This window comes from Triturus cristatus, chromosome 3_1 (assembly GCF_964204655.1).
Source record: "Triturus cristatus chromosome 3_1, aTriCri1.1, whole genome shotgun sequence".
In the NCBI taxonomy this organism is placed as follows: domain Eukaryota; kingdom Metazoa; phylum Chordata; class Amphibia; order Caudata; family Salamandridae; genus Triturus; species Triturus cristatus.
In genome coordinates this window covers 1,021,011,059-1,021,037,243 of record NC_140583.1, presented here as the reverse complement: position 1 = coordinate 1,021,037,243, position 26,185 = coordinate 1,021,011,059, and the positions used below count along the sequence as shown (strand labels likewise).

General features: G+C 44.8%; 1 long non-coding RNA gene across 1 annotated transcript in view; it reads left to right on the top strand.

Moving 5' to 3' along the window:
- Positions 1–12,185: 12,185 nt before the first annotated feature.
- Positions 12,186–26,185, top strand: part of LOC146861434 (uncharacterized) — a 29,415-nt gene continuing 15,415 nt past the window's right edge. Inside the window, exon 1 of the long non-coding RNA XR_014979262.1 lies at positions 12,186–12,294. This is a non-coding gene — a long non-coding RNA (uncharacterized LOC146861434). The remainder of the gene's footprint in view (positions 12,295–26,185) is intronic.

Genomic DNA, 26,185 nt, shown 5'->3' with positions numbered 1-26,185 from the left:
ATGCTTCCTCCCCGGGGGAGGGAGGCAAACCCCATCCCTGCAGATTCTAATTCTGGAAAGCCTCTAGAGGCAGACCATGTCCTTCATTATCCACAACCTCGCTCTCCTCTGAATCCCCATTGGAACTCCTGGCCCCCAGCCAGGCCTTTCATGACTTATGAAACTCCCCCTTTCTCTGTAGGCCTTTAAAAGAACATTTGAGGTCTGTGTGGAGTCTCCTGAGTTGGTTCACCTGCCCTGCTTCCCATTCCTGCCCAAACTCCCCCACAGCAAATTCCCCTGCTGGCTCTCCAGACATAGACATGACTGTTGTGAACCCAGAAATGTTTCCAAACTTAAATGGCAGGCCACAGAAAAAAACAAAACCCATGGCAAGAAAAAAATATTGCACACCAGAGTCGTAGCAAACTACTGTGTTGCAAGGGCTTCTGTCAACACACGTCCTATCCACACCGCTGATCACCAAATGTAAGACCCAGCGGTTTCTGGCTAGCTGGGTCTCATAGAAGCCAGTCAGAATCCACCCTCCTAGATAGGATGAGTATGATACATGTGTCCAATAACCTGTGCTCACCTTTGGATAACTTGTCACGGAGCACTCAGACTTATCCTCAGTATAAAGTATTGGCACAACACGACCCTCGCAACACACTGCGTACGTCACAAAAGGACTCCACACAGTGTGTATAAAACACTGGTATTTGTATTGCACACACATTAAAATGAAAATTAGATATGCATTTTATTTACACCTTACAGTTATATGCAATTGTCAATCTTTCCCATTAGCAACATAATGGCATGAACATACATGCCCTAATCAGAGGTATTCAGCCAGCACGACATTCTGCATTATTGCATACACCCAACACTTTCAATGGTAAAGCAATCAGAGATCTTTGACTATGCCTCATGACCCAGCCCCATAGTCACTGAAATACACCAGCCAATGATACACGTTGCCCCTACTGACGCCACGCTAATTAGATTGTTGGAACCACCTAAAACAGAAAGAAACAGTTACTGAGTTTTGTCCATCTGGATTAGACCTCCAGGCGCCTAGTGGTACATTCATGAATGTGTGATTGCTATCCCCCTGTAGACAAAAGATTGTGATCCAGGGAGCTGGCATGCTTCCAAATCTGGAGAAATGTTTTCCCTCAAGCGAATGTGTGAGCTGCTGTAGCTCCCAACAGCCAGCCGTACGTGCCCACAAGGCACAACAAAATCATTCTGGCCCCGTCACGATGTTCTCCATAACAAAGTACCTTGTGGCATGGATCTAGGGGGAGGGATCCAGTGACCTCGGACAGAGGCCCCAATGACAGGCACTGTTGTCCTTCCGATGTGGAGGTAGAAGTCAGTCTTAGCTCGCAGTTCAGGTCCCACAATGCCCCTCCGACACCGCATCCTCCGGAGTGCAAGCTAGCACAGGTCCACTGGTTGCAAGCATGGATCCCTCTTCAAGATTCCACTGCACTCCTCAAACTTCTCACATTCTGGCACCTCAGGTGGGGTGCTGATCTTTACGAGCATACTCTTCTGCACAGTGTGATGACAGTGTACGTCAGGACGGCCCTTATCCCAACTGACGATCACTTCCACCCGTTTACACCGCACCCTGCGCAGTCCTTTTGATCTAGTGGGAATGGAGAGTTCCTTTGTGTCCCTGGGATCTAGTGGACAGAAGTCCAGCCAACAGCCCTTGAAGAGTACTTAGGGACTTATGCCCCAGTAATTATACCCACAATGGCCTTTGAAGATGTAATCAGGAGGTTTGATCACTATCTTTAATTGGGCCCTGCACTTTGGAATACAGATCCCAATTCCACCCCCATGTAAGCATCCCATAGAGGCCCCTCAGAGTCAGAAGTCTGCAGTTTCCCTTGAGCCCCTAGATTATGGCCTTCTATCAGGAATGCACAGTTTTAGCTATCCCCCAGGCACCCAGATGTGAATTGGAGACAGGCCGACAGGCACAAAAAGCCACGAGCATCAAAATGCCTCCTTTCCCAAAGTGACATTACCACATAAGTAATGTCGGATACACTCGCACTACCGTAGAGGATTCACCATTACTAACTCATCAATATCAAACACTTTACTGCTACTACTATGCACCTAGGATATACTGCTCAATAGCCTTTCCCTAAATTCCCTGTCCTAATCCAATGTGAAAAGCAGGCTTGTGTCATTCACAGCCCTTGCATGTGACGCACACACGAACATTCCCTACAACTTCCCAAAACCGCATACTTTCCCCTGGGAGAACTCTGATATAGCAAGAAACATTCAGAACCTTGACAAGTAGCTTTTTAAATGACAAGCCAAATAACAGTAACCTGCACACACAGGCCGTACCAGGGAAAACCTATGGTACAATCGATAGGTTACCTCTGTAAATGGCACAACCACAGGTGCAAGCCCACAGAGGAGCATTTGAGATACATGCCCTGGGTATATGCCTTACCCCTAGACAAGGAACTTACAGCTAAATCGAATCAGTCAATCATATATACACCAATCACCAGGATGTGTATGATAAGCACAGCACTTTGGCACTGAGTGACAGTGTCAGACATGAAGTAGAAAAGCAAAAGTCGAGGGAGAGCACCCTAGAAAGGATCATTTTCCACAATGAGGCCCAGGAATGCATGCTCGTCTTGGTCCACTGGTCCTGCCTATTGGGCTAGTCATCTTGGTTCTGCACCTCCTGGCCATTGTAGTCCATGCCCATAGCTACTCCTGGTTCCTTAACCTGGATGTACCTCCACATAGTACTTAAATTATGATCCTTTTGGTCCTTCTCCCACCAGCCCTGATCCTTCTAGTCCAGCCAGTCTTCCTTACTCTGATCATGGTCTTCTTTGCCCTGGTTCTACTGGTACTCTTGGTCCCCTGGTCTACCAGGTCCCTGTCCAGCTGCTCTTGGTCCCCTGACACTACTGGCCTACTTCCTCCTGCTCCTACTATTCCAAGTCGACATAATCTTCCTCAATCTTGTTCTGATTCTCCTGGCCTTGATCCTACTAGACCTCCTGCTCTTTGTGTTCCTGATTTGATGTCAACTATTCTTGCTCCTTTTTGTATGGGGCTTTTGTGTTCTGCTCTTCCTGGGACTGGCCATCCAGTTTCTTTTCTGCTACCCATCCTGGTGTTTGCCCACCCTTTCCTGATCCTTCTGAATGTAGTCATTCTGGTCCAGACACCTCAGTTTTAAGTTCTTCTGGTTCCCTTTGATCTTTTGTGGCCTAGCATTCCTAGTCCCACTCTCCTGTTTTTCCTAGCTTTTGTCCTCACTCACTTAGCCTGGTACCCTCGTCTTCCAGTGCTCATTAATCCCTGTCTTGGTCCTCCAAGCAAGCAATCAACAACCTGCAAAAGGTCAAAGTTGAGTACATGGAGTCAATGGTTCAGTTGGACAAGCTGTGTTTGGCAAGATGACTGCGTCCAGCATCCAGGTGTATGATATGAGGTGAGACCACATATCATACACCTGGAGGTTGGATGCGGTCATCTTGCCAAACACAGCTGGACTCAATTTTACTCGATTTTGACCTTACATAGGTCACTGATTCCTTGCTTCATGACTTAAGACAGTTTACATAAATTAAGTCTACCCCAGATGTTGGCTGATTTTGCAGATACTGTTAATTAGTTTGATTTTGTGCATCTTCTCTTTTAACTTTGCCCTGAGGAAGCCCGCAATAGGGCAAAGCGCGTTGCTTGCGCTTGCTGTGTACACTGATGAAGAGCAAAATAAAAAAGACACAAAATATAAAGGACCTACTTGTCTTGTATTGATTTTCGAGCTACTTTTGTTTGTATATTCCTTATTTATCTTGCCTCTCTACTATAATCAAATAAGGAAAATATAATGTTGGCAAGAATACCCGTTAAAATTGAATTAATACTTGGAAAGCTCCTGAGCCCCCAACGGTGTCTCAGTGGCACAGTGACGTGGACTGGTGCGCCCAGCAGAAGAAGCCAATCTATGAGGCCAGAGGATGCCCTTCCAAACATTCTCGGGTTTAATGTAAATAGTGGGACCACTTTTGGCTGGGTCCTCCACTGTCACTGTAACTGTAAATGCATGATGGATGTCTATGTTGTCTGCTGGTTTAATTGTGAATTTGTTGCAGTGGCTACACTCAATTTTTTTATATGTATATTTTTATTTAGCCAATAGCCATTTGCAAAAAATAAATACATAAACAAACAAGCATTGGCATAGCCAAATGGTCTCGCCTTTGGGACCTTATAAGTGTTTAGTTATCCAGCACAATATCCTTGGTGCAACAACATCAAGTGTTGCATGGGTAAACACTTATAAGGTCCCAAAGGTGAGACCTATTGGCTATGCCAATGCTTGTTTTGAGTGAGTGGCTTGTGCAGGTATGCCACTGTGAGGTAGAGATGCTGCGTGTGCTTTTACAGGAGCCCCTGTGACACTGCGCCTCTTCAAAATTTATCTTGGGTCTGGTGTAATACTTCTAGCCCCTATTCCTGTCTTCTCGCACCCAATGCATCCTTAAATGTCCTATGTACCGCCGGGGTTGACACTCCGATTACCCCTGCCCTCCAGTGACACTTTACCTGTCGCGGGTGGTGGTGGTGGTGGTAGTGGTGGTGGACATGGTGGTGGACGTGGTGGTGGTGGACATGGTGGTGGTGGACATGGTGGTTGTGGAAGTGGTGGTGTTGGTGGACATGGTGTTGGTGGTGGGGTGGTGGTGGACGTGGTGGTGGACGTGGTGGTGGATGTGGTGGTGGACATGGTGGTGGTGGTGGTGGACATGTTGGTGGTGGACATGGTGGTGGTGGATGTGGTGGACGTAGTGGTGGTGGATGGGGTGGTGGACATGGTGGTGGTGGTGGTGGACGACTATTGGGTAGGAGGGTGCTGGCTAAGCCTGGGCAAAGCACTATGCTACGCTCGTGTAGTTTGCGAAGTTTGCACTACTTTGCACTACGCGAATTGCACGTAGTACAGTGCAAACACGCGTAGCGTAGTGTAGAGATCATTTTTTACTTGCTCATGGTCCTCAACGTCAAGTGAGCAACCGTGAGCAAGCAAAATGACATCCCGGCGAGACTTTTTCCTCGTTCGCGATCAGCAACATCAAGTTGCCGATCGCGAGCGTGGAAAACAAACCTCCTGGCGAGATTCTCAACGTGGGGAGGTCAGGTTTCTCATTGCGTATGCTCGTGACCGCTCACGATGAGAAACTACCAGTCTGCGTTGAGAAAGCTGCCGCTCAAGTAAAAATCTACTTGAGCACCAGAAATCTACAGTTCGCACTGTGCAAGATGCCGTTTTCAATGATTGCACAGTGCTGGATGCTTGTCCGCACTGTGCAATCATTGAAAACGGCATCTTGCACAGTGCGATCAGGGAACTACGCAGTTCACGAAGTGCTACGTGTAGCTCGCGTAGTGCGAAGTGCACTTTGCGTAGTTACGCGTAGCACTACTTCGCGAACTACGCCGAGGGTTAGTGCTGGCAGAATGCGGAAGGAGAGGAGGTTCTCAAAAGGGGGCACATGGGAGAGCAGAAAGAGGCCGAATATTATCCAGGTTCTCAGTTCTAACATATTTATTCAAAGTATTGGTTTCTAAAGGCATTTAATTCTTGCTGAGAAAAGAAACTTAATCGGCCTTTCAAACACTGAAATTAATTTCTGTTTGCAGGCTCATATACTCATTCGTCCCAGTCAAGCGTGTCCATGCACTATAAAATATAATGCTTTGGAATTTGCATCGTATTATTGCTTCCAGGGAGCTATCAGAGGAGGAAAGGGTAACCTCCGCCATTTATCGATATCTCTTTTAGCCAGCTGAAAATATAAGTTGATATAGTGCGGAAGAGAACAAAACAAAATAAATCATAAAAAATATACAGAGACAATTACAGCATGGGAGGGGCAAAGACCAAAACGGCAGAAGGGGGTAGAGGAGCGGCATGCGGCGTGCCATCGAATTGAAAAGCAACTGACACGGCCTGCATCCCAGAAACACACAGCGTTTCCCTTGTGGGAGCGAGCAGGGGCACCATCTGTTTTCTCCATAATTACAAACAGATGGCGCCAAAGCTCACTTCTGCAAGGGAAATGCTAAACGTGCACGTGTTGCAATAGAAAGCAATGCAAAACGTGCACATTTTTGGCCAAAATGCTGATCGATTCCAAACATCCCCTCCTATGCAACGCATGCTCGCTGTGTAGGCGAGACCTAAAAAATGCAAGAAAGTAGAACATAGGCCAGTTTGATCAATCCAAACATATAAATATCAATATCAAAGTAATTAAAACATGAAGGTCAGATGCTTCCTCCACTCTCTATTGAAAATAAGTACAAATAGCTTGTTTCACAAGGGGAGTAGATATGTTAGTAGTATCACATACCTGCATCCCGGAGATCATCTTTAATCTATTACTGGTGCTAGATGCTCTATAAGAGCCTCCCAAATCCTGATGCCCAGTCTCTGTTTCTGTAGCCCTTTAATAGCATATAGACTCGTTTCCAGATTGCATTGGGCATATAGCTTCCTCTCCACATTTCAAAGGTAGGGGATGGATTCTTTCTGCCGCCACAATGATGCTATACATAATCTAGTCACTGCAACAGCAATATAAATTAAATACCTAAATGCATACATTTCCTCTGCTGGCATGCCATCTTCTAAAACTCCCAACAACATAACTGTAGGGGTTATCACAATCTGTGCCCATGTAACTTCCGACAAAAAGGTCTGCATCATATTAATTAATTGTTTAAATTCTGGACATGTTGAAAACATATGGACTATATCTGCCTGATCCATCCCACACCGAGTACATTTATCTTCATTTAATCCATCCCAGCGTGTAATTTTTGCAAGAGTATAATATAAATTGAACATGGTCTTATATTGTTGTGCTCTCAGGCTGGAGGAGATTAAAAGTTTATCGGCAAATGCGATAGACTCTTGTAAGATATTTCCTCGAAGGGATAGCCTGGTGTTCCATTTAGCATTCTGTGCCTCTAGATCATCATTTCGTATTCCGGTAAATGTTTGATATAAGTTACCAATCCTTCCCCAAACCCTCACTACTTCTAGCAAGTTATTTTTTTGTGCCAGGCATGGAATATCCCCTCTTTTTAGCAAATATTCACAAATCTGCAGGTAATTAAAAAAATCAGCTTTAGGAAGATCGTACTTAGACATTAACGAAGAGTATGCCCTGACACCACTACTGTCTACTAAGTCTCCTAGAGTCTGAATGCCCTTACGTCTCCATCTGTCCATAATAACATCAGAAAAAATAGTGGGGAGTAGTGCTGGAGCATTAGTGGGAGTATAAAAATTGACCCTACCAATCTGCAGATATCTCCGAATTTGAAGCCAAGCCTTATGGACAGCCAGGACCACCTTGAAGCGAGTCTTTTTATAGTAGCTGGGCTCAAGAATCTTAAAGAAACTCCTCTCTGCTTTGGAGCCCAATGATATCTGCAAAAATATGCGGGATTTCATCTGCACTATCCTCGCCTTCCCCAACTCATAAAATTCCCATACGTTGTAGCAGACATGCCCAGTAATAGATTTGGAAATTGGGACCTGCCCAGCCCCCTCGTGATCGTGCAAGGGTTATAAATTTCATAGCTTGGCGGGTTTGGCCTGGGCCCACAGAAAACTGCTACATATAGATTGTAATTTCTGGATCTGTTTCCCTGCAATTTCTAATCTAACTGCCCTATAGAAATATAGCACCCTTGGCGAAATATTCATTTTTAGGACCTTATATCTTCCCAGCATTGACAAGTGTAGGCCTTCCATTCTGTCGAATTCCTTTTTAATCTTACGTAGCATGGGGTCCCAGTTGGACAGAACCATAGTATCTAGGCTACATTTAGACGCACCCCCAGGTACGTTGCCTCCTTCGTAACTCTAGGATCAATAAAAAGTGCTTGCTCTGTGCATGTAACCTGTGTCTTGGCCAGGTTGAACTTATAGCCTGCACTCCTCCCATATATTGATGCTAGTTGTTCTGTCTCTACCAGAGTCATAGCTGGATCCAACGTGACTATCGCTATATCATCTGCATATGCTAAAATATCAACCCGTTTCCGCCCGGGACTCGGGGATGTATGTTTAAGCTGTATTCCAGCAGGTTCAGGAACGGGTTAATATATAAAGCAAATAACAAAGGGGAACAGGGACAACCCTGTCGGGTACCCCTTGATATAGGTACGGGGTTCGATTCAAGCCCTAGTGCACAGACTCGAGCAGTTGGGGATCTATACATGGTTCTAACTGCCTGGATAAAACAAGGTCTAAAGCCTTGCCACCGCATTGTTGCCCATAAAAATTTCCAGGAGACACGGTCAAACGCTTTCTCTGCATCCAATAAAGTCACTACATATGGAGCTTTCCGTACATTAGCAGAGTCTAACAATGCAGTAACTCTGCCTATATGATTTACCGTGCCTCTCCCTGGTATAAATCGATGCTGGTGGACCGAGACTAAGGGCGTAGTTACTCGAGAGAGTCGTGTGGCCAGTAGTTTTGCGTAGATTTTCCCATCGCAATTTATGAGTGAAATTGGACTAAACGACCCTGGTAGCATGGGTGGTTTGTCTTTTTTTAGAAAGAAGATGATACTGGCTACATCCCATGATGCCAGATCGTCCCCATTCTGTGCTTCCTGGAATACAGTCAGCATATCTGATTCTATCTCTGCTAATAAGATTTTGTATAATTCCAGCGGGAGCCTATCGGGGCCAGCTGCCTTCCCTGTTGCTAATGAACCCACAGCTTCAACAAGCTCTTCCATTGTAATCGGTTCCTCTAGAGCTCTCTGATCCTCTTCATTTAACATTTTCCAATAAGGATCTTTATAGAGGTCTTCCATTCTCTCCTGGGTATTAATATATAGCCTCCCATAGAAAGCCTGAAAAACCTCCATGATCTCCTCTGGTGTTTCTATTATTTTACCTGTCGAGTCTTCAATTGCCGTAACAGTATTTTTAACCTCCTTACATCTAATTTTCTTGTCCAAAATCTACCAGTTGCCTCCCCAAAATCATAGCACTCTCTCCTGAAAAGATGGTATTTCTTTGTTATATCTTTAGCCCACTCCTCATTTATCCTGGCTTTACAGCAAGCAACCTCCGTCTGTGCCTGTGAGGTATCTAGTTTTCCATTGAACCGCCTCTATCAGGGCATATTCAGCATGTTGCAGATTATCATATAATCCCAGTAAACGCTGCCTAAATTGTTTTTGGACATGCAGCCCGAAGCTCAATATCTCTCCCCTAAACCCTGCTTACATGGCATCCCAAACTATGTCACATTTAGTGGAATTCCGATTTATGGCCATGAATTGAGTTACCCATTGTCGTATATGACAAATAAACTCTTCATTTAATAGTAGCTTCCTATCAAAAGAAAATGTCCCTCGAGATTCTACCAGACCATGCATTGTTTAAAAGAACAAGGTTATGATTCGAGGTAATTTGGGGGAAAATCTGTATATGTGCATCTACTAAATAAGTTTTAGTGACAAAAAAGTAATCAAATCTGGCTAACTTTTGATGTGGACAAGAATAGTGTGTATATCCTGGATCTGGATGTTTCTACCTAGGCCATACATCAACTAAACCATGTTCATAAAAAAGCTGTTGTATGTAGAGCCTTATATACATTAGGTTTCCTGCCATAATATTTATCTCCCTCCAACCCCTGTGTCACTTCTCCCAGTTGGATATTAACATCCCCCAACAGTATCAAGGACAACGCCCAAGTAGCCAGTTCTGTATTCAGGTAGTCAATAATCTGAGTTTCACCATTATTAGATCCATATACGGAGCATATTGTAAATTTCTCGTTTGCAGCTACGCACTCGATCATAGCCCAACGGCTATACTTATCTGCGAGACTTTTAGTATAGTGTGTTTACTCCATGGAACATGTGTCTCTTGGAGACAGACCACATCAGGGGACATGTTTCTTATTTCTCATGCCACTCTTTGCCGTTTTAACCCTTTCATTAAGTCCCCGCACATTAAACGTACATACAGATAGAACTGTCATTTTTAACCTGGTTCAACACTGCAGCAAACGCTCCCTCTCTCCCGTAACATCATCTCCTTTCCTTTTATTAGTGCTACAATAGCAATTGGCTTATTTACAATTTTCACCCTTCCTGCCCCACCCTTCGTGGTAGCCGCCCCCTCCCCAACCCCAAATCCCACCACTCCTCCCCTCGATGGCCTCCTCTACCAGCGGAAGCCCCCCCTGTCCTCCCACGCATGGAGGCTGATAGACCCAATTCACCAAGCCCCCAAACCGTGTTGTATTTAGAAAGGAAGGTAGAAAGAAAACAATTAACCATGGGGAATAGACTAGGAGAGAAAATTTAAAGCTCGGCTTAGCTTAGATATGTGCAGCTAATACCCTATCTAAAGAAAAACATTAATTTTCTATAAGCAGTAGTAAAATTACCAGCCATTTATACTATTTTTCCCTGGGGTTTAATTTCTAGTAGATACTCCTTTGCCTTTAACTCAGATGTAAAAAATCTCATCTTGTCTTTATGCATTATTTTTAGTTTAGCTGGATTTAAAATAAATGCTTGTGTGCCTTTGCCCTAAAAAGGATTAATGAGCTGCCTGAGCTGCCACCTTTTTTCCACAGTATCATGACAGTAATCGGGGCGAACGAAAAACTCAAATCCTGCCCCCCTTCTCTGTCTATCTTGCCTAGCCATGTCATATAGAGCCTGTCTAGATAGGAAATTTGATAGACATATCAATATAGCTCTAGGTCTTATAGTGGATTGATTTGATCCCGCCTGATTCTTTAGCCGAAAGGGGAACCGGTGGGCACGTTGTATCTCTGTATCCCATATCCATTGTGTCAGTTCACAAAGGCTTCTGTAAAAAGTTTCACAACAAACTTCCGGGGGTTTGAGCCTTCAACCCCTTCAGGCACACCAAGAATTCTTAAATGATTGCGGTGGAGGCTATTTTCCACGTCCTCGAGCTTCCAGGAGATATCACTCTTCTGCGTCATCAGTGCATCCGTAGATGCTTTCTGCACAGTCATCTCCTCTTCGAGAGTGGATATTCTATTTTCGGCTTCAGAGATCCTTTCTGTGATCTCTGAACAGGATTTGGCTACGCGCCGGATTGAATTTTGCAGTTTTCAACATGCGCCTTGTTTTTTTTTACTTTATGCCCAGCTTTCTTCTCTATGCGACATCATTGTCTCGTATATAACTGCCAGCGAAATATCACATGGGCATTCTAATGAAGTGCTCTGGTCTTGTCTCAAGCCCCCCCCACGTCCTGATGCACTCCCAGAATTGGCAATATTAACCTGCTCTCCCCATGGAGATCGAACAGTCAGCAGGCCTTCCAGGTACTTGTGGTATGGATGATATTGAAGGTAATACTTTTTTACGTACTGTCCCGGAGCCAGATACCCTATTATACCTTCCCGGGGTCTCCTCTTCCTGGCATATACTGCTAGTTTCACTCCATCGCCTGCTTGTAGAGCCGAGAGGGTCATCAGATACCTGTAGTGATTCCTCCCCTGACGAATTAGAATGATCCGAGAGTGAGAAGAAGGGATCACTGATATCACCGATATCCATCTCTGGTGGGTTTAAACCAATATTACCATCTGTTATTGGCAACTTGTCTCCTGGTATAATTGTAGCCACTAATTCTTGCCTTTTGCATGCCGAGGCTATAGACACCGCATATGACATATTCCCACTCATTATATCTTGTACCAGAGCCTGCGAGTCTTGCCCCCTCAGCCCATCTTTCACTGAAGTATTTGGCGAGGGGTTGCCCAAAACGTCATCCTGTCCCACTTGCTCCACATTCTCTATACCCAGTCCCGGAGCACCTGTATTCCCCTGGCTCACCTGTTCTGGACTTGCCTAAGGAGCTACCTTCTCTATAGAGTCTCTTTCCTGGTCCACGTTCCTGCCCGTTCTGGCCACCAAGAAGATTGCGGGAGTAACTCTTTTCCCGATGCCGACAGCGCTTGACGGACTGCAACTGTCCCCAGCCGCTCCACGTTGTTTTTTTTTCTGGGTGATTTCCGGGGGCTTGATCGGAGCGGGATTGTTTCCTGTACCGCGCGTCTTTCCGTTCCTGGTGTTCTTCGGCGGCATCCTTTCCTGGGCTGTAATCCGATCCTGACCCCCAGCCAATCGCTGCAAGGTTCCTCGAGCCGGGCGCCAGATCAGACAGGAATATAAATGCGTGAGTCGGGAGCGGCAGGCCGCAAAGCACTGGATCGTGAGTAGATCCCACAGCATTTCCCGCTATCTGTTTTTCTATTTTTCCCTGTTTTCCATGCTCAACCGCGCTCCTCTTTTGGAAGGTGCAGGGGGGATAAGCTTACAAGAACTCACTCGACCAAATGATCAGCCGCCATCTTGACTCAAATCCTCAGCGTTGGCTACACTCTAAATGTCATATACTGCTGTTGCATTATACATATTAAAACTGCTGTGACTGCTGCTGTTAAAACCAATAAAAATTGTTCATGAAAAAAAAATTTGAATTAATACAGCAAGCATGTTCCATAAAGGAATTGTTTTAATCTACGTTTTAGAAGGGAATGGGATTAGGTGTCAGTTCAGAAAACTCAAAAAAGAGTCCTAATGAAAGAATAAATGCATAAGCCTAAAGCCTTTGCACATTAAATAGAGAACATGTCAAGCTGGTAAGTATTCTCAGCTATAAATCAGCAGTTATATAATGAAGCAGAGAATAAGTTCAAAAGCAATCTCTCTTGAAGAGACATATGGTCTTAAGAAGCCCAGAGATGGTTCCTAATGAGAGCAAGAGAAACCCCCCTCTACTCTAGGAACATGCACTAATGTAGACACACAATACTGTTGATGGAACAAGTATCACTTTCTTCATTCACATCATCCAATAGGATTTCAATATATCCTTGGGAATAGATAAACTCCCCCGTTTCTTATGTCTTTACAATGAGCCACAGACACAAGGCCTTGAAAAGATACTTTGTCCACTTTTTGCATTTCAGACAGCTCTTCCCATGAATCATCCTTCCTGCTGCCTCTTTTCCTGCCGGTGAAAAGCTCCCTATCAATTTTCTAATGCATGGCAAATGCCTATTCACTAACTAACAGCCAGCTTATGGAAAATGATAGCATCTATATTGAAGAGAAAACATCTAGTGTAAAACAGCAGTTGAATATTAAAAACGAATCCTTTCAATGCTAACATGAAACTACTATTATATGGCATCAATAGTTAGGCTAACTTAAGTTAGTACAATATTATTTCTTTTATATATTTTTTATACTTAAGTATGGTTCCTTACTTCAAAACTTATAAAAACATAATGCATGCACATTTTAGCATAGATTCTTGCATTTTTCAGTTAAATACGTTTTCATTTGTAATATGAAGACATCCACTGTTTCAGTACCCACTCCGATGGTTGAATAACTATCACCATATTTCACAAATTGATCTTTAGAGTGCACCTTCTTTTCTTGCAGTGTTATCAATTGTTATTTTTCAGAATTTCAGTTTTCTTCAGTTTCTTGTATTTCATATTCTTTCTTCCTTTCTTTCTTTCTTTCTTTCTTTCTTTCTTTCTTTCTTTCTTTCTTTCTTTCTTTCTTTCTTTCTTTCTTTCTTTCTTTCTTTCTTTCTTTCTTCTCTGCCTTTCCATTTCTTTTCTTTTTCTTTCTTGTTAAATAATATCTAAATCCTTCATATAAAGCCTAAAAGCATATTAAACAAAAGCCAATTATTAATACATATTTTAATATGAGTCCTAAAAATCCACTTCCCATATTTGTAAGCCAATTACCAATAGCAGAAGATCCTTTGCCTAAAGTTCCTCACATACTAGTGGTTTCTGAAATTTCTTATTCAGGTTACAAGTCAGAAATGTTCTTTGCAAGTTATTTTATCGTTATACTCACTCTCACTGCCTGGTTGTGCGAAGCATGCACCCAATTAGCTATCCCAGCCTATTTCACAGTAGTGTTGGTAATCAAGTTTGCCTGGTAGGGGTGCTTTCATCTCAGCTTCAGGCAGGATTTTCCAATATGATTCTTGATCAAAACCCAAACTCCAGGGTTAAGATCGTGACACTGTTCCTGATTCAGGCAGCATTATCGGCCCCAACCTACTGTAAAACAGAACGCACCACATAAGCCAACCCTTTTCAGTAGTCAAGTATCATGCCATCTGTGATGTTCACAAGCAAATTAGCAAGCACAGCAGGCTGTCACATGGCACATCCCATGAGTATCTTTTGGATTGATGTTCCTGTCCTCCTGTCAGGAGTGCTTTAGATACTCATCAACAGAAACAGTAAAGCATGTGGCCATTTCAATGAAGCAGAGGCACAGACTTTGGCCAAACGTTATTTCAGTGTCCCATTTAGATGTTCAACTATATGCAACGTTTCTGGGTGATATCTACAATACAGTCTCTGTTCTACTTAAGGTGCCACACACATCATTATTAAAATGGGTCCCTTGGTCTGACTCCAGAAAAAACGGAAAAACAAACCGTGGAATGAGTTCTTGCAACAGCAGATCGGCTACAGTCGGGATGTGATTTCTCCATATTGGGTAGACTTCCACCTATTGGGAGAAAATGCACACTATATCTAGGATATATCCCAGGCCGTTACATACAAGCATCTTGATAAAATCCAACTGCATCTGATTAAAGGGTTCTCCTGATCTTTCTATATGGCTTAATGTTACATGCGGTTCTCCTACCGACATTCATCTGGTGACATGGCACACACCTCTTACATAGCTCTTCAGCTTGAACTCGGAATCAAGGATTAAACCAGCTCTGCCTAAACAATTTAACCATTACATGCCTCCCAATGTGTGTAGGACCACGAAAATATTGTGTCATGGGGAACAGCAGGCTGTCTGCCAACACAGGTCTTCTATCCGTTGAAACCCAAATATAATTAGCATTTTAACACATCCTGATCTGACCCTTCCTTGTTGTTCTGCCTCTCAAACTGTCGACACATGGGGAACAACAGGCTGTCTATCAACACAGGTCTTCTATCCGTTCAAACCCAAATATCATTTGCATTTTTAATACATCCTGATCTGACCCATCCTTGTTCTGCCTCTCAAACTTCTTCTTGCCATCTTTTGATTTCTTCCCATGTATCAGCTATTGACAACAACATTAAAAGGGATCATCAGAATCATTTGCAAATTCTTGTTCAAATTTGCATGCCATAATGGCTCAATACTCTTCAACTTCATTGGCATATCTGTTTCCAACTGTGAGATAGTCATCGCCACTTCTATGAGCTGCAAATTTAACTACAGCACCTTCTTGTGGCAATTGTAAAGCCTAAAAACTGTTTAATCACATGTTTTCCATTTTGGATCGGTGATCCAGAAGATGTCATGAATCCTCTCTGTGACCACAACTGCCCAAAGTCATGAACCACACCAAAGTCATACTTGCTATCTGTAAATATAGTCCCTCGCAATTGAGCTGAAAGATTAGAAGCTCGTGTAAGAGCAATTCATTCTGCCACTTGTGCAGGGATAACACTTCAAAGCCAGGAGGCTTCCACTACTGATTAGTACACACAGCATAAGTTGCTCTCAAAGTCCCCTCATTGTCCCTTAAACATGAGCCATCCAGAAAAATGACATAGTCAGGCTCATTGAGCTGATCATCTTCAAAGTCTGGTCTTGGCTTGGTGGACAAATCCGTAACATCAAAGCAATCATGTTCAACCTTGCCTACATCAAATTCATTTCCAGGCACTGGTTCCACTGTAGCTGGATTGAGAGTTTGACATCTTTTTAGTACTATATTATCTGCCACAAGAATCAATTGTTCATACTTTCTAAGTCTGCTGTTTGTCAAATTTTGGGTTTTGGTATCAGGGGGGAAAATCTCCACAGCATGAGTGACCATCACTGTAAGATTGTGTCCCATCACTATGCTCTCACGTCTCTCAATACTGAAACCAACTGTTACACCCTACTTTAAGGCACCCAGACAGTCCTGTCGCTATACTGACTGTCAAGAGTCATTGACAAATATGCCACAGGTCTTTTAGAGTCTCCATGTATTTGAGTAAGCACTGGGAGAGTGCAGCCCTCCCTCTCACTGCAAAACAACATGAACATATTACTGTAATCAGGCATTCACAGTGCCAGGGCACAACAGAGACTTTTGCTCAGCTCTAGGAACACGTTTGCTTTTCTGGGACAACGATTGCTTAAATCAGGCACATCCTTGTGCGTCAGCCTCAGTCAAGGCTTTGTTACTAGGAAAAAGCTATTTATCCTATGTATCCCACCATTCAAAGGAACATCCTGATTTCTGGATGGATCCATTTTTAAAATGTTTGTGGTTCTCTCTTGTACCACCGTTCTCATCCCTTCTCAATGAGATGTCCCAAACATAGGGCCTCTTTCTGACAGTCATGTAATTTGTTTGGGGACTGTTCTCAGCCACATAATTCAGAAGAGCAAGTGTTTCTTGATTACAAGATTGTGTCTTGTTTACAATCTTCTTGTGTACTTGATGCAACAAGTAAGTCATCAATATTTTGCACAAGAACTGAATTGCAAGACATTTGTAAAGTCTCAAGATTCTTTTTGAAGATCTGATTAAAGAACAAAGGACTCTACGAATACCCCTGTGGAACTCTGCACCATTCTCAAACTCTATTTTTAATACAAATGAGAACAAGAATTGACTGTCCTAATGCTATGAGATAGAGAAAAAGGCCTGGCAGAGATTCACAACAGTAAACCACTCTGCACTGCAGGGAATCTCAAATAGTTATGTAGCTGGATCTATACCACTGGACAACATGGAACTACTATGAACATTTTTGGAAGATCTTGTACAATTGGATACTTGCTGTCGGGTTTCTGTCAAGCCATAATCGGCTAATTGCAAGGACTTTCATCAACTTCTCTTAAAATCCCTTGTTTTAACATGTTTTCAATCACTGGAGTAATTCCAGCTATCGTTTGAGACATAGGATCATATGGTGTATTCTCGGAAGGACTGTTGTTTCTTTTATTGTGATTCGGACTGGTTTTACACCTTTGATTAGTCTGATGCCTTTCCCTGAAAAATTCCAACTTCTGATTTTACAGTATCTCATAAATCTGGAGGTAAATCCTCTACCATTGTGATAGGGTACAATCCTATAGCTGTTTCTTTTCAGGCCATTTTAAATTCAACTTCTTTATCATATGTTTCAAATTCAGCACATCCAGTGTGCAATAAATTGTACAATTTAACTTGCACAAAAGATCCCCTCCTAACAGATTCACAAGACTCGAATCACACGCAACAAATTGTCGATCTTCCTCAAATGAGCCTATATTTACAGGCACTTTGTTTGAAAAAGGGTTTGTTATTTTCTTATCTATCACTCCTGCAACCAAGAGGGCTAGGTATGGGACTGACACTGTTGTAGCAGTGGAACGGGTAGCAACTGTGTCGATGAGAAATAACACTTGATGGCTGTTGGACCAGGCTCTTTCTGCAGAGTCATCCCCAAATGTTTGCTTTCCTTCTCGCTTTATTCTGAACCTCATTTTGTTGGCTTTAGGACTCTGGGCAATTTACCACTGCTAACCGGTTCTAAAGTGCATATGCTCTCTTCCATAAACACGGTATGATTGGTTTACACCTATTTGGCATATTTGACTTACTTGTAAGTCCCTTGTAAAGTGGTATGCCATGTACCCAGGACCTGTAAATTAAATGCTTAAGTTGGCCTGCAGCACTAATTGTGTCACCCACAGAAATAGCCTTTCAAACCTGTGTCATGCTTGTCACTGCAGGGTCTGTGTGTGCAGTTTACTGCCACTTCAACTTGGCATTTGAAATTTCTTGCCAAGCCTTAAACTCCCTTTTTATCACAAACAGCGCACCCCTAAGGTAGAACCCTAGGTAGCCATATCGACAAGGCACTATGGAAATATTAGATAGGACAGGTACCTTTATGTTTTGCATGTCCTGGTGGTAACAAACAACGTATTTAGTTTTTCACTGCTGTGAGGCATACTCCTCTTATAGGCTAGCATTTAGGCGGAAATTCTTTGTTACAAAGGAGTAGCTTTGCCACATTTGGTATGTTTATAATGGTAGTGATAAATCCAATTTACTGGTGAAAATGGATTTCACAATGCTATTCTAGAAATGCCACTTTTAGAAAGTGAAAGACACTCAATTAATGGCCGGAACGCAGAACAAATCAAAACATTCGCCCCCAGTCAAGAGATCTGGGTTAAATCCATCATTCTTTTGCTCACCATGCCACCCCAGTTTAGACCTGGCCATATGCAAATCAGTCTTTACCCTGTTCCTCATGGGAACAGTCCAGCCCAAACTGCCAAGCCAGGTCCTACCTGGACTGGAAACAAGCATCCTAGGACTGGTTTCGGGGTTTCACACCTCATCAGCCAGGATAGCTTGATTCCAGTGGCACAGTGAGCCCGGGACCCACATCTGGGCATACCCGGCGCACTTAGGGTGAAGAGGCAAAAGACATACAATTGATAGACGGAATGCAGAACAAATTAAAACATTTGCCCCCAGTCAAGCGATCAGGGTTAAATCCATCATTCTTTTGCTCACAATGCTACCCCAGTTTAGACCTGGCCATATGCAAATCAGTCTTGACCCTGTGCCTCATGGGAACAGTCCAGCCCAAACTGCCAAGCCAGGTCCTCTCTGGACCAGAAACAAGCATCCTAGGACCGTTTTCGGCTTTTCACCCCTCAAAGAAACTTTTCTTCTCCACTAAAACTGATCAGGCGGGAAATAAAAGCAGAGAACTTTTTACCATTGTAAAAAGTTTCGCTTCTCCCATGGCAATCGGCTGCCCGTTTGCTCCCACGAGTGACTGAACTAGTCGTATGGCCTGTTTCTTCCATGGCAAAATTAAGACTATCCAGGATTCTTTTGAAGCTCAGTCGTCTGGGCTAGGGGGAGAAATGAGTTCGCCCCCAGAGGCCTGCTCCAAGATGGCTCCCTCCATTATGAAGTTTCCTGTCATCTCTTATGAAATCCATCAAGTCTGGCTCAACATCTGATCCTTGTCCAGCAAAAGTCCTGGCCTCTATTGCAGAAATGATTAATCCCGCAGTACACTCGATTTTGAACCTCGCCCTTGGGGGGGAGGTGGGGGCAGATGCCGCATACCTGGAAACACGCAAAAATTCTCCTGCTCCTAATGAAACCCACGGCTGATCCTGAGGTTGCCAACAATTATAGGCCTATTTCCCTCCTGCCTTTCTTCTCCAAGGTTTTGGAGATGTATGTCAATTCAGCTACCACAAAGTATGTTGAGGATAACCATCTGTTGCACTCAAGCCAGTCAGGCTTTAGAGCAAACTTCAGCACCGAAACAGCCTTGTTAGAGGTTGCTGAAACTATTAAAACTATGCTGGATAGAGGAGGCAATGCGGTTTTAGTGCTGCTGGACCTTTCCGCGGCCTTCGATACCGTACCCCACAATAGATTACTGCGAAGACTTGGGGAGGGCGGTGTCGGAGCCGCGGTACTGAGCTGGTTTACCTCTTTTTTAAACAACCGTTCACAAACAATTTGGTCTCTGGCTTTTTCTGCAGAAATTGCCCCCATAAATGTTGGGGTTCTGCAGGGCTCAATCCTGAGCCAACGTTGTTTAATCTACACCTGGCCCCTCTTGCTACCCTTGCCGAGAAACACGGTGCAAAGATAGTGTTGTACGCAGACGACACTCAATTGTTGTTCACGTGCGAGAAGGGTGCAGAGTTTAAAGGTGATGTGATTAACACATGCCTCTCTGAGGTATTCTCTTGGCTTATATTAAACCAATTGAAATGCAACTCTGAGGAGTCAGAGATTATTTTCTTCGGTTCATGCCCATGCGAAGGCTGGCATTCTTGGTGACCGTCAGACATTCCCCCCCCCCCTCGTCTTCTGTGACCACTGTGAAAAATGTTGGGGTCAAATTGGATTCAGCACTCTCCATGAAGGCTCAAGTCCAATCGGTTGCAGGGACTTGTTTCGGGGTATTGAGAATATTGAGGAACTTTCTTCCCCTGCTCCCCGTCGCATATAGGAAAACAGTGGTCCAGGCCCTGGTGGTCTCAAGACTGGACTATGTTAACTCCCTGTACTTGGGCCTCCCTGACTACCTTCTTGGCCGATTGCAGGTGATCTAGAATGTGGCCGCCAGGGCTATCTTTTTGACATGACCTAGGACTCACACAACCCTCCTTGTGTCTTCCCTCCATTGGCTTCCGGTGCGGAAAAGAATTCATTTTAAGGCACTGGTCCTGGTCTTCAAAGCTTTTCACAAGATTGTAGGCCCCAACCTTAGGAGTAAGATCTTTTCAAGTTGTGGCCTCACTGCTCTGAAACAGCCTACCTCTCTCTTTGAGACAGGTACCGGACCTCCTTATTTTCAGGAGGAAGCTTAAGACCTGGCTTTTCCGACAGTAGGATTTGCTCGATTCTGTGGTGGAGTGAAGTTTCTGTGTGCCGTTATGTTGTCTTTTCTCTTAGCGCCGGGACACTCTTGGGAGTAGCCGTGCGCTTTATAAATACCAGATAACATAACATCAGCCAGGATAGCTTGATTCCAGTGGCACAGTGAGCCCGGGACCAACGTCTGGGCATACCCTGCGCACTTAGGGCGAGGAAGCAAAAGACACACAACTGGGGTGGCATGGTGAGCAAAAGAATGATGGATTTAACCCAGATCTCTTGACTGGGGGTGAATGTTTTGATTTGTTCTGCATTCACTCCATCAACTGTGGGTCTTTTGCTTTCTTGCTCTAAGTGCGCCAGGTATGCCCAGACGTGGGTCCTGGGCTCCCTGTGCCACTGGATTCTAGCTATCCTGGATGATGAGGGGTGAAACCCCAAAACCATTCCTAGGATGCTTGTTTCCGGTCCAGGGAGGACCTGCTTTGGTAGTTCGGGCTGGACTGTTCCCATGAGGCACAGGGTCAAGACTGATCTGCATATGGCCAGGTCTAAACTGGGGTGGCATGGGGAGGAAAAGAATGATGGATTTAACCCAGATCTCTTGACTGCGGGTTAATGTTTTGATTTATTTTGCGTCCCGTCCATCAACTGTGTGTCTTTTGCTTTCTCGCCCTAAGTGCACTGGGATTCCCAGACGTGGGTCCCGGGCCCACTGTGCCACTGGATTCAAGCTATCCTGGCTGATGAGGGGTGAAACACCCAAACCGGTCCTAGGATACTTGTTTCCGGTCCAGGGAGGACCTGGCTTGGCAGTTCAGGCTGGACTGTTCCCATGAGGCACAGGGTCAAGACTGATTTCCATATGGCCAGGTCTAAACTGGGGTGGCATGGTGAGCAAAAGAATGATGGATCTAACCCAGATCTCTTGACTGGGGGTGAATGCTTTGATTTGTTCTGCATTCCGTCCATCAACTGTGTGTCTTTTGCTTTATTGCCCTAAGTGCGCTGGGTATGCCCAGACATAGGTCCCTGGCTCACTGTGCCACTGGATTCAAGCTATCCTGGCTGATGAGGGGTCTGAAACCAGTCCTAGGATGCTTGTTTCCAGTTCAGGGAGGACCTCGCTTGGCAGTTCGGGTTGGTCTGTTCCCATGAGGCACAGGGTCAAGACTGATTTGTATATGGCCAGGTCTAAACTAGGGTGGCATGGTAAACAAAAGAATGATGGATTTAACCAAGATCTCTTGACTGGGGTGAATGTTTTGATTTGTTCTGCATTCCGTCCATCAGCTGTGTGTGTTTTACTTTTAGAAAGTGGGCATTTCTCTGTGGTTTTAACTATGTCTGCTTTGCAGCCTGTCTCCGATACACATCTGGGCTGGGTGACAGCTACACTTTGTGCGTTCCTTCTAGACAGCCACAACACAGGGAGGTCTGTGTGTGACAAGGAGTACATCTGCATTCATCTGCATACTGATAGTTTTGCTGGGTAGGAAGAAGGAGAGGTGGTTCACACTTACAGTTTAATAGGATGTGTACAGCCTTCACACTTAGGGCTGATTTATGCACTACTGGTAGTCTTGAGCCAGGGCTGGCTTCAGAGAGTTCCTTTGAATTCACCCCCTACATCACAACATCATAGGCACCTTTATGGATAAGTACCATCAATCTGGCCCTATCAAATCAGATCTCTACTGGAACCAAGGACATTCTGCCTGGAAGAAGAGCTGCTGTGCCGCAGGAGGCACTGCACTTTGCTACTTGCTCTGCTGTGCTGGCCTGAACCTGCTGATTGCTGTGCTGCAGGAGGGATTGCCACTTTGAAATTTGCTCTGCAATGTTGGCCTGTTACCTGCTGCTTCTTGACTTGGAGTGAGAGAGACTGGGCCTCCTCTCTACTTCCTTGAACCCAAGATCTCCAAGGGCTATTTGGCTTGCCTTCTGATCTCTGAAGTCTCAGCATCACAAAAGACTTTCTGCAATTCTGCTGTTGCTGCTGGACTCTGCTATCTGTGAGTCCTATCCTTGCCTCAGTTGCCCCCTCCAGTCCTGGACCTCAGAAGTGGGTTTCCGCAGCTTTTTCCTACATCAAAGTTGACACATAGGTGACTTTGTGCCAATCGGCACCGGCACATCACCTTCAACGCCAAAGCAGCGGGCGCTCAAGGACAGCAATTCTACAGCCGTCTTAGCGCCAATGGACAGTGTGGCTCCACTGCATAGAGGTTCTACACTGAAGCTGCCATTGACGGCATGGATTGGCGCTAACGCTCGCCGCAATCCATGGATTGACAACGCCGAAATGTCTCCTCTCCTCTAGTCTTTGACGTCAACATTTGGCCCAATACAAAGAACTTTGCTAGCAGCAACGATCTGAGTCCTGTAGCCAGAGTGCCTTGATCGCAGTCAGCCTGAACTTTAGATTGGCACTAGTCCCTTGTGACTTCAAGTAACTTTTTAGCGCTGCTTTCTTCTAAGCGCTTTACTGCATTCATTTATTTAAAATCCAATATCTCGACTTCTACTTATTGGATTTTTGTTGTTTGGGTCTTGCTTTTTTTATAATATAGTAATCTCTTTTTGTAAACCTATGTGGAGTAATTTTTAGGTGTATTCATTGTTTTTCTGTGTGTGTGTGTGTGTGTTTGTGTGTGTGTGTGCTGCACACATGATTTACGCATTGCCTCTGCAGATAAGTCTGCCTGGTCTGCACCAAGCTACCAGAGGGTGAATATTAGACCTGGCATCCTTGGTGTGGTTTTCCCTCACTTTTTGCCTCTACCTCCTGTGTTTTTGATGCTGTGCTGGATTTAGTTTTTGCTGGCATAGATGCTTTGGGCACTTTGCCACTGCTGATTAGTGTCAAATAGCAAGTGCTCCCTGTATACATTGATATTGTTATTTTTTCTCCCTGATTGGCATATTTGTTTTGCCAGTAGGTCCCTAGTAGAGTGCACTACCTGTGCCAGGGCTGGTAAATGAAAGGCTACTAGTGGGCCTGCAGCACTGATTGTGCCACCCACATGAGTATCCCTAAAAAGATGTCTCAGGCCTGCCACCGAATTGCCTGCATGCAGTTTGCTAACTGCCATGTTGACTTGGCAAGTGCACCCACTTGCCAGGCCCTACCCTTCCCTTTCATAGGACACCCCTATGGAAGGCCCAAGGTACCCCCCTGGGCAGGGTGCAGTGTATGTGAAAGGTAGGACATGTACTGGTGTGTGTACCATGCCCTGATAGTGAAATGCTGCCAATTTAGTTTTCCACTATTGAAAGGCTATCTTGCCCATAGGACAGAATGGGGAATGCTTTGTAACATTTTACAAGCATATCTTCCCATAGGAGTAAGATTGAAAATTGGAGTCTGGTATCCCTGAACTCAGAATTTAATAACACATCTTTTAGTAAGGATGATTTTCAGATTCTGTGTTTGAAAATAGCACTTTTAGAAGGTAGCTATTTTCTTGTTCAACCTTTCTGTGTGCCTCTGCCTGGTTGCGGATTGACTGTCAGGCGTTGGAGTGACGGGGGCTGGGGTGGCTCCAGGAGCCCGGGTGAGTCAGCTCTAGGCTGAATAGGCCAATCTGTATTTGGAGTGGTGGGAAATACCTGCTTCTCCCTCAGACTGTTGCAGATCGCGTTAGTACCTCATCCAACTTCATCTTGCTAGGTGACCTTAACCTTCACTTTGACTCTGTATCGGATCAGGTAGTCACCACATTGGTAGACGACCTAGCCGCGATACAACTTACCCAACACGTCAAAATCCACACCCACGTCAAGGGTCACCTACTGGACCCGGTCTTTAGCAACTGCTTAAATTTCACAGTCGACCTACCCTCCCCGCTCCCCTGGACAGATCACTTTTTGGTGCCCTTCACATGGACCACATCTAAGCCGTTGTCAGGAGGACTAACAACTAAATCCATCCGAGCTTGGTCCCGCCTCTCAATCACCGACTGGTCCTTGGAGCTCGCCTCCAATCAACCTCTTCATAATAAGGACCCAGGCCTAGCCAACCAGGCCTATGCTGACTGGATCTCGCAAACTCTCGATAAAACCCTCCCTAAAAACAAAATCACGCTAAAACGCTCCCTCAAAACGGCTCCTTGGTATACAGAGTCTCTCAGGGACAAGAAACGCCAGTGTAGGAAAAACGAAAGACGCTGGCGTTTAGACTATTCATCAGGTAGCAAAATCAGTTATCGAGAGTCAATCAACGAATACAAAGCGGAAGTCAAACTTGCCCAGGCCACTTATCTCTCCAATAAAATCCTCTTAGCTAAATCCAAACCCAGAGAAATCTACCAGATTGTAAAAATACTAACCAAACCCCCTTCTAGTCTGCATGATACACAATCTTCAACCCACTGTAATGATGTAGCTGAGTTCTTTCATCAAAAAATCAATAACATCTATTCCACTTTTCTTCCCAGTAATACCCCCTCCCCAACTCAGTCTAAAGCAGTCTTAACCACTTCCCTCCTTCAGGCTCATTTTATTTTGGATCACTTCCCTCCCCTGGACCTTCTCACTCTGGAAGCCATAGCCCGGAAAATAAAAACTGGTTCCCCAGAAGATCCAGCCCCTCCAGACATCCTCCTGTCTGCACCTTCAATCACACTGCCAATCATCGGAGATGTACTGAACGCTACGATCATATCTGGCGTAGTTCCCCTGGCATGGAAACAAGCCATGGTTCGTGCACTTTTAAAAAAGCCTAATCTCGATCCGTCAGATCTCAGCAATTATCGGCCCATCTCCTTGCTCCCGTGGGTGAGCAAAATCTTAGAAAAACACGTCAACTGTCACTTGGTAAATTTTTTGGAAAATGCCCAATTGTTAGACGCCACCCAGACGGGCTTCAGACCTAAACATGGGACTGAGACCGCCCTCCTCATGGTCACGGAGGAATCCAGAAAAATCCTGGACCGGGGAGGATCAGTGGCAGTGATCCTCCTCGACCTCAGTGCAGCCTTCGACACAGTCAGCCATGACACCTTGTTACATCATCTGTCCAGCGTCGGAATTAAGAACAAAGCCTGGCTGTGGTTCAAATCCTTTCTGGAGGACAGATCCTTCCGAGTCTTTGACGGCGAGGCCGTCTCTACCAGCAGGCCTCTGGGGTGTGGAGTCCCTCAGGGCTCCTCCCTAAGTCCCGCCCTTTTCAACATCTATATGAGGCCACTGGCTGATGTCGTCCGCCCATTTGGGATTAAGATCATCTCCTACGCGGACGACACACAGCTGGTGGTCTCACTGGCACAGGGAGTCAATCCCCCGGTGTCAGGCAGACTTAGAGATTGCCTAACTGAAGTAAAAAACTGGATGTCCTCATCTTCCCTTAAACTGAATGGGGACAAAACAGCTGATGCTCCTGGGCCCCTCCGACCCCCTTCTTTTCAATTGCCTGTGGCCCTCCGACCTAGGCCCCCCTCCAGCACCTAAAGACAACATCAAAAGCCTTGGGGTATGGTTGGACAGTTCCCTTTCATTTAAGACCGAAGCCACCAAGCTCTCGGCAACCTGTTTTGGCCTCCTCAAAATGCTTAAAAAAATCCTGCCTCTCCTCTCAATGGAAGCCAAACAGGTAGTCATTCAGGGTCTGATACAGTCCCGCCTGGATTTTAACAATGTGTTATACCTTGGCGCCCCAGATTACACCCTACGCAGACTTCAGATAGTGAAGAAC